This window comes from Anolis sagrei, chromosome Y (genome assembly GCF_037176765.1).
Source record: "Anolis sagrei isolate rAnoSag1 chromosome Y, rAnoSag1.mat, whole genome shotgun sequence".
Lineage (NCBI taxonomy): Eukaryota > Metazoa > Chordata > Lepidosauria > Squamata > Dactyloidae > Anolis > Anolis sagrei.
Window position 1 is genome coordinate 67,103,108 of NC_090035.1, and position 10,342 is coordinate 67,113,449.

The following is a 10,342-nucleotide window of genomic DNA, read 5'->3' on the forward strand; positions in this document are numbered from 1 at the left end:
TATGATTTCAGATATTTATATCCCATCCTTCTCAACCCCCAAGGGGGGACTCAGGGCGGCTTACAACTGGCAACAATTTGATGCCACAACAACAAGCAAAGCAATTACATATTGAATAAAAACATTAGGTTTAAATCAATCTAAAACATTATTGTATATGTGTGGAATGTCCAGGGTGGGAGAAAGAAGTCTGTTGGAGCTAGGTGGACAAAAGGAGGAAACCATGAAAATGAATAAAATCTGGCTACCAGTATTAAAAAGAACTCTAAAATTATAACAGTAAATAAAGAACAACACTCAAACATAGGGAAATCCAGACAAGAAACAATCAGGTACAGCTAATCACCTCTCAAGAAAGGATTCCTCCAGGCAGTAACAAGGCACACCTAAAAACTGTCAGGCCATCAAATGCTAATCAAGGTGGCCAATTGAAACATTCACACTTTGCTCCAATAGACAAGAGATCTTTCTCCCACCCAGGACATTCCACAGATATATAAACCCAATTTTCCTAGTTTTCAGAAGCCATTGAAATCCACAAGCATGTGGACAATTTCAACAGAAAGGAAGAAATCATGAAAATGAACAAAATCTGGCTACCAGTATTTAAAAAAACTCTAAAATTATAACAGTAAATAAAGAACAACACTCAAACACAGGGGAACTCCAGACAAGAAACAATCAGGGACAGCTAATCACCTCTCAACAAAGGATTCCCTCAGGCAGTAACAAGCCACACCTAAATACTGTCAGGCGATCAAATGCTAATCAAGGAGGCCAATTGAAATATGCACATCTAACTACAACAGACAGGAGTTCTTTCTTCCACCTGGGACATTCCACAGATATATAAATCCAATTTTCCTAGTTTCCAACAGACCTGACAACCTCTGAGGATGCCTGCCATAGATGTTCATGAAACGTCAGGAGAGAATGCTACTAGAACATGGCCATATAGCCCGAAAAAACCTTCAATAACCCAGATAAGAGTTCTTTCTCCCACCCTGGACATTCGATGGACGTATAAATCCCACTTACCTAGTTTACAACAGACCTCACAACCTCTGAGGCTGCCTGCCATAGATGTTCGTGAAACGTTGGGAGAGAATGCTACTAGAACATGGCCATATAGTCTGAAAAACCTACAATAACCCATACCAGAGTTCTTTCTCCCACCCTGGACATTCCATGGATATATAAATCCCACTTGCCTAGTTTCCAAAAGACCTCACAACCTCTGAGGATGCCTGCCATATATGTAGGTGAAACATCAGGAGAGAATGCTTCTGGAACATGGCCATACAGCCCAGAAAATACACAACAACCCAATGAGGACAAAGTCTTGTTTGTTTATTTAATTTATACCACTTTTCTCTTCTAATGTGGGACCCACTACTTCATCGCACTAGAGAAAGAATCCACTTTAAATCCAGTTTCTGCCGCCTGCAGAATTATGGGGTTTGTACTTTAGTGAGGCTGTTAAAAGCTCCTCACTAAACTACAAGTAGATTCATTCTATAGTGTGATGATTGCCCATAGCTGCAACGATCTTTGAGTTGCCCATAGCTGCAACGATCTGTGAGTTTTCCAGGCTGTATGGCCATGTTCCAGAAGCATTCTCTCCTGACGTTTCGCCCACATCAGTGCAGGCATTCTCAGAGGTTGTGAGGTTTGTTGGAAACTGGGCAAATGAGTCTAAGTTATAGTTCTCTCTTCGCTTTTGGCGCTTGCACATAATGTTTTTATACCCTGTGGCATAATAACGATGCCATTATGGAGTGTCATATTTATGCATTGCCTTTGCAAATCGGGCTCAAGGAACCAGTTATTTTAACCAATCCGATGCAAAAGTGAATACTTAAAATGAAATATAAATTACAGCAACCTCCCTTGCGGAACTGTTGTAAAGGCCATTTGGCTAACGTATTTAAAGCCACTTAAGCGCTTGGATGGTGATGGGGAGATTACTATGTAAATATTCATGACTTCTAATAAACGCTTTCTAATACTCAGTGCTGGTTTCAGATGAGAAATTAGAGTGATGCTTTTAAATAAAGGGGTATTCATTCACCGTTGCATGGAAGCTTTGTAACTTCATCAGACATTTGAGTCCTGTATTCAAGTCATTCATAGAATCATAGAGTTGGAAGAGACTTCATGGGCCATCCAGTCCAAACCTCTTTCAAGAATCAGGAGAATCACATTCAAAGCATCCCTGACAGATGGCCATCCAGCCTCTGTTCAAAAACCTCCAAAGAAGGAGCCTCCACCACAGTCTAGGGCAGAGAGTTCCATATATTATATTTTATTTTTAGTGTGTTTTATCAGGATTTTTCAAAATTTTATTATGTTTTTACTTAATTTTAAAATTAACCCCTGGTGGTGCAGTGGGTTAAACCCCTGTGCCAGCAGGACTGAAGACCGACAGGTCACAGGTTCAAATCTGGGGAGAGCGCGGATGATCTCCCTCTGTCAGCTCCAACTCCCCATGCGGGGACATGAGAGAAGCCTCCCACAAGGATGATAAAACATCAAAACATCCGAGCGTCCCCTGGGCAACATCCTTGCAGGCGGCCAATTCTCTCACACCAGAAGTGACTTGCAGTTTCTCAAGTCACTCCTGACATGACCAATTTTATTTCTTATTTTTAATTTTTGCTATTTTGATTACTAAGTTATGGTTATGTAGTTTTCTATTGTCTAATGTGTGTTGTACTGATGTAAATGGTTTGTATATTTTTTCTTTGGGCATTGAATGTTTGCCATATTTGTTGGAAACTGCCTTGGGCCCCTTCGAGTGAAATAGGGCAGTCTATAAATAATAATAATAATAATAATAATAATAATTATTATTATTATTATTATTTTTCCACTGCTGGAATGAATGCTGGTGGCACAGTGGGTTAAACCACTGAGCTGCTGAACTTGCTGACCAAAAGGTTGCTGGTTCAAATCTGGGGAGCAGGGTGAGCTCCTACTCTTAGCCCCAGCTTCTGCCAACCTAGCATGCAAATGTGAGTAGATCAATAGGTACTGTTCCTGAGGTGTCTACAGACAATGGCAACCTTAGAAATGGAGATGAGCACCATCCCCCAGAGTTGGATACGACTGAATTTAATGTCAAGTGGAAACCTTTACCTTTACCTTTACCTTAGTGCTGAACAGCTCTCACAGTTTGGAAGTTCTTCCTAATGTTCAGGTGGAATCTTGTTTCCTGCAATTTGAAGCTATTGTTCCGCATCCTAGTCTCCAGGGCAGCAGAAAACAAGCTTGCTCCCTCCTCTGTATGTCTTCCCCTGACATATTTACACATGACCCTCATCATGTCTCCTCTCAGCCTTCTCTTCTGCAGACTAAACATGCCTAGCTCTTTAAGCTGCTCCTCATAGGGCTTGTTCTCCAGAGCCTTGATCATTTTAGTTTGGCTTGTTCTTTTTTTAAAAAAATCTGGCAGTGTTTCTTCTGACTCTTTGGTAACAGCTTTGCAGATGGAGGTCTAACAGGTGCTTCTTTTCTTACCTTAATGCCGGGGATGAAATTTCAGGGCACAAGAAAGCTTCTTTAGCATTTTTTCCACCTGGTTTTATAACAGTTCAAGGCTCTGGCGGCAATACAGTGGTGAGGAAGTGATAACATTGCTTACCCACAAACTGTTGCTACTCGTTTCTGCTTATCTTCATTGTTCCTAAATTTAATATCCTTGTGGTGTTAAGGCTGAGCGACTGCATCCCAGCACACTGGCAGTATCATTTTTTGCATTGAACAGCTTCGCTTAGCTTGTCTGGCTTAACTGTCCTTTTCCTTGACAAAAGAGCTACTCTTTGGAAAGTTGTGTGTCAGAAATCAATTTATCAGTTGACGACTTCTTCATCGTTGCATCTCCAAGGGAAAGGCTGCATTTGTTAGGTTTCTACCAAAGTGGGTTGGAAGAACTGTAGCTCATCAGAAGTTGCTAGACTGCAGCTTGCATCATTCTCTTTTATTGGATACTATCTTGGGTAACCAACAATGCCTGGGTTAATTGAAAAAAGTCATTAAGGTCCCATTAATAAAATGCATAAGGTTGTGGGTAAACTCACATCATGCCAGGTTAAGCACCTCAAACTCCATCAGTATTTCAAATTTTAGTACTGATGGATCAAGTTTGCTCCAAATGTGTCATCGGTGGAGTTCAGTGTGCTCTTTGGCTGCAGGATGAATGACAACTCCCACCATGTTGGATCAGTATGGTTCTGTTGGTCATGGGGGTTCTTGTGTACCAGGTTTGATCCTGGTCTATTGTCGGTTGGGGTCACAGTGTAGGTGAACTGCAACTCCCAGAAAACAATGTCAATTTCCCCGTAACTGCTCCAGTATGGTCAGTTTGTCTTGGAGGTTTGTTTGTTTGTTTATTTATTTATTTGAATTCACACAGAGAACAGAGGGAATTAAATAGTCCCTTTAAACAATCTTTAAATATATGTTTCATGCCTTAGAAAACAACCAGGCTTTAGAGAGTTGGCAGCCATTTTTCTCCTTGGCTGTTTCCAGTCAGTGCTCTCTTTTCCCTCCAAGATGAAAATGGCAGTTAAAACCATTTGTCTGTCTGCCAAGTGTGGTCCAGGTCCATTGTCAGTTGGGATCACAGTTTTTTCTCTGGATATAGATGAACGACTACTCTCCAAAATCCAAGGTCAATCCTTCCCAAAACCCTCTAGTATTCAAATTTGGGCATATCAGATATGTGTGCCAAATTTGGTTCAGAACCATTGTTGTTTGGGTTCACAATGCTCTCTGGATGTAGGTGAACTACAAATCCCCCAAATCCAGGTGAATTCCCTCCAAACCTCACCAGTACTTTTTGTTTATCATGGGGGTTCTGTGAGCCATGTTTGGTCCAGGTCCATCATTGGTGGGGCTCAGAGTGCTCTTTGATTGCAGGAAATTATAAATCCTAGTTCCCTACAACTCCCAAATGTCAAGGTCAATTCCCCCCAAACCACACCAGTATTCGAATTTAGAAATATTGAGTATACAGGTCAAGTTTAGTTCAGATCCATTGTTGTTTGGGTTAACAGTGCACTCTGGATGTAGGTGAACTATAATTCCTATAAATAAAGGGCAATTCCCTGCAAACATCGCCAGTTTTTTTCATTGATTATGGCAGTTCTGTGTGCCAAGTTTGGTTCAGTTCCATTGTTGGTGGAGGTCACAGTGCTCTGTCTTGATGCAAGGTGAACTACAACTTCTATTATGTCACCTCAGTCCACCAAACCCCTCCAGTATATTCAGTATGTTGATTTGAAGACATATATACACAGGAAGCTTTTTGTCGTTTTCAGTGCAACAGCTGCTAAGCTACTGCTTTTGAAATTATTCTGATATGATGCCTGTCATCTGTGGTTCTTACAAGTTTTTAAAGATAAGTTTTAATAACTGCCCGTGGGTAAAAACTGGGTTAGGAGCGAAAATTGGAAAATTTGAATACAAGATACGAGCGTTTGCGGATGATCTATTAGGAACAATTGAGGATCCGGAGAAAAATTTACAAAATTGGATAACTAAAATAGAACAATTCGGAAAAGTGGCAGGTTTTAAAATGAATATGAAGAAAACAAAGCTCCTATTTAAGAATGTGGAAAAGGAGAAACAAGCAAAGATACAACAACAAGTGGGGATAGAGAGTGTTAAGAAAATTAGATACCTCGGAGTCTGGATTACAGCGAGAAATGGTCAACTTCTGAAGAATAATTACGAAATAGTTTGGAAGAAAATTCAAAAAGATCTACTAAAATGGAATTCTTTAAACCTATCACTTCTTGGCCGGATATCTTTAATAAAGATGAATGTTCTACCAAAACTTATATTTCTATTTCAAAATATTCCGATAATAAGAAATCAAACCCTATTCAAAAAATGGAAGAAGGATTTATTGAAATTTGTCTGGAAAGGAAAAAGGCCAAGAATAAACTACATAAATCTGATAGATAAAAAATCTAGAGGAGGGTTGGGATTTCCTGATTTGAAGACTTATCATGAGGCATGTGCTCTGTCATGGATAAGAGACTGGATGACGTTAGACAAAGAAAAGTGTTTAAATTTAGAAGGTCATGACCTGAGAGTAGGATGGCACGCATATGTTTGGTATAATAGAGAATTAAAAGAAAAAAACTTTGGTAATCATTTTGTGCGAGCCTCCCTACTGAGGACATGGATGAGATATAAAGCTCTCTTTTACAAAAACACACCATTGTGGGTCTCAGCAATGGAGGCACATCAAAGAAGACTGTTAGGATGGAGGGTTTGGCCAAGATATAAGGACATCTTGGTAAAAGGGAAAATGGAGATTAAATCTTTTGAACAACTCAAGAACTCTTATGGCAATATAACTTGGTTACATTATTTACAAATTAAAGAATATTTCAAACAAGATCAAAAAATTGGTTTTGACTGGGAAGAAAACACATGGGATAAAGTATTAAGAATACAAAAGAAAACAGTAACAATACTCTATAATAAATTGGTCCAATGGCAAACGGAAACTGAACAGGTGAAAACATGTATGATTAAGTGGGCCGAAAATTTAAGACGACCCATCCAGTTTAGAGAATGGGAGCAAATATGGAACAAAAAGTTGAAATATACATATGCCATGGACCTGAAAGAAAATTGGTATAAAATGTTTTATAGATGGTATCTGACACCGAATAAACTTAGTCATATGTATCAAAATGTCTCAGATAAATGTTGGAAATGTGGGGAACAAACAGGCACATTCTACCATATGTGGTGGACTTGTAAGGATACAACTAAATTTTGGGCTTCTGTCCATGAGGAAACACAAAAGATGTTGAAGAAGAGGTTCAAAAAGAAACCTGAGTATTATTTATTGGGATTTACAGATTCGGATTTTAAACTGGATGAGAATGAAGACAAATTATTTACATACTACACTACAGCGGCAAGGATTGTTTTTGCCAAATATTGGAAGAATGACCAAACACCGACCATTGAAGAATGGTTGGAGAAAGTTAAAGAAATAAGAGATATGGATGAACTAACTTTTTTGATGAGAAGAAATACTGGAAAATCGCTAAAGAGAACAGACTGGACCTTTTTCTATGACTACGAAAAGAAACTTAAAGATAAAAGTTTTAGAAGACAAGAATAGATAAGTAAGTTGGAGAAGTAGAGTGAGAAGATCCTGAGGTTGGAGTGGAGGTCATTTTAGATTAGTTTAGGTGTTTTTTTGTTGTGTTTTTGTGCTACCCTTCCTTCTTTTCTATCCTCTTGTTATTGTTCCCCCTCTTTCCCTGTGTTGATTTATAAAATGTTTAATAAAAATTATTTGGAAAAAAAAACTGGGTTAGTTCCAAACATTCTTACAGGATTTGAGATCACCAGGAATTAATTTAGTCACTGAACTCCCAATGCTTTCAGCTGGTCTGCTCTAAGCCTAACTAAATCTGGAATCAATGAAACCATCTTATAAAAGACCAATATTTTATTTGCATTAATATGTTGTGTCCAGCTTCATCTTAGGAGAGGTGTCCCCTCTTCTCTTGGAATGTTTATTGTAAGATGATTTCGTGCTTTAGAAATATTAGTTTTGCTAAAATGTACATTTTATGCAAGTATCATCATCAATCAACCTTCTTAATGTGAGGACACCATTATGTGGTAGGTTGAATGGAGAGGCATGTGCCGGCAGCTGATTAACTGAGCATGCCAGGGGCCAGAGTTCTGATTGGCTGCTGTCTCTGGCTTGCTGCTGAGACAAATGGTTTTAACTGCCATTTTCATCTTGGAGGGAAAAGAGAGCTCTGACTGTAAACAGCCAAGGAGGAAATGGAAGGCAAAACATCAGGAGAGAATGCTTTTTGAACATGGCCACACAGCCCGAAAAAACTTACAACAACCCTACAACTGCCATGTTTTCATGCCATTCAGTCCATTTAGTTAAAGTGTTATTGAATTGTATTCATATTGCAGGGCGGATACTCCCTAACTCTAACCCTTTTGCTGACAAGCAGGTTGCTTTCATTGCATGTTGGACAAGAAACTGGGATATGCTAGATGTGATATTCTATAGTACAAGCTCTGTTAGTGGGTTATAGGTTTTTTCAGGCTATGTGGCCATATTCTAGAGGCATTCTCTCCTGACGTTTCGCCTGCATCTATGGCAAGCATCCTCAGAGGTAGTGAGGTCTGTTAGAACTAGGAAATGGGTTTATATATCTGTGGAATGACTAGGGTGGGACAAAGAACTCTTGTCTGTTGGAGCTAGGTGTGACTGTTTCAACTGACCACCTTGATTAGTATTTGATGGCTTGGCAGTGCCTGGGGCAATCTTTTGTTGTGACATGATTAGATGTTGTTGATTGTTTCCTCTCTGTTGTTTTGGTGTTACTCTACACACTCTCTGTGTTTTGCTGTTACTTTACACACACACATGTATGTATGTATGTATGTATGTATCAGCTATTGGGTAGCAGTCTTAGGAATAGATTATGATGAATCTATTTCTTCCTCTGCTATGGTTCCAGTGAATAACTCTCCATCCAAAGCTGTTATTGGTGTGTAGACAGAATGCTCCATCAGATTTCTTTAAGCAAGGAAAAAGAATAAAATTATCTCAGATTCCCAATTATTCTTAGATCATAGCCTTTGTCTTTTTTGACATTTCTAAAATGGACAAAAAGCAATGAAACATTATGTCTAATCTGATCTTATTGTCTGATCTCAAGTGTGATGTAGGGATTGTTAAGAGTATATATTTAATGCTTTGAGCTCATTGGAGGAAAGACATTGATGTCTTTCTCCTTTCCATTATTTCACTGTTGATTGTTTTCCCAAAACTCCCTGCAGTTCTCAGGGGATTCAATATATCCACCGTCATGAAATGAATCTCGTAAACAGCTTTCTGTAAGATATTTAACTTTTCACAAAGTTGGAGACAGAGATATATCTAGATATAGGTATTTTGAGGCACAACTGCTATGTAGGAGTTCACTTACTTTCCCCATTTTCTGGGGTGACGGTGAGAATTTTGATGATTTTTTTTGGTAACAAGTATGGAATTGGAGGCAAAGCACCTACCGCTTTCTCAATTGCTCAACTGTGCCAATTTTGTTCAGCTCAGTCTGAACCTGTTTCTGGAGCTTGTAAATAATGATACTTATATGTATTATCGTTTATTTTTACTGAGTTTACCGAGTTCTGAAAAAGCTTTTCATACTTATATCTCAGCAAAACATATTATTTCCCTCTAAAGTATAATAGCTCAACCTGTATCATGGATTTAAATATCGCAGCTGCCTCCTGTGACAGTTTTGGAACATCTATCGCAGTGTTCCTAATGCCGCGACCCCTGAACACAGTTCCTCATGTTGTGGTGACCCCCAATCATAATATTATTTTTGTTGCTACTTCATAATTGTTATTTTGCTACTGTTGTGAATCGTAATGTAAATATCTGATAGGCAGGATGTATTTTCATGCACTGGACCAAATTTGGCACAAATACCTGTTACACCCAAATTTGAATACTGGTGGGGATGGGGAGGGGATTATTTTGTCATTTGGGAGTTGTAGTTGCTGGGATTTATAGATAACTTACAATCAAAGAGCATTCTGAACTCCATCACTGATGGAATTGATCCAAACAGAATCCCCATGACCAACAGAAAATACTGAAATGATTTGGTGGGATTTAACCTTGAGTTTTGGAGTTGTAGTTCAACTACATCCAGAGAGCACTGTGCACTCAAATAGCGATGGATCTGGACCGTCTGCAAGAACGTTGCTGCAACCATATCTCGTGAAGTCTGACTTGACCATGGTAGTCCATGCCTTAGTTACCTCTAGACTGGATTACTGTAATGCACTCTACATGGGGCTACCCTTGAAGATGGACTGGAAACTACAACTTGTCCAATGTTCGGCAGCCAGATTAATAACTGGGGCTAGTTATAGGGAGTGGTCGACTCCCATGTTTAAAGAGCTCCACTGGCTGCCGTTTATTTTCCAGTCCCAATTCAAGGTACAAGTTATCACCTACAAAGCCCTAAACGATTTGGGACCCGCCTACCTTCGTGACTGTATCTCTCTCCACGTACCAACCCGAGCCCTTTGATCTTCGGGGGAGGCCCTCCTTTCACCCCTACCAATCTCACAAGCTCGTCTTGTGGGCACAAGGGAGAGAGCCTTCTCCTCTGTGGCTCCCCAACTCTGGAACTCATTACTCGGAGAGATCAGGAAAGCCCCTTCACTAGAAACGTTAAAAAAGAACCTTAAGACCTGGCTCTTCTGCTGCGCCTTTGGCGAGTAGGTGTACAACATGACACTATTGCTCCCCTCAATG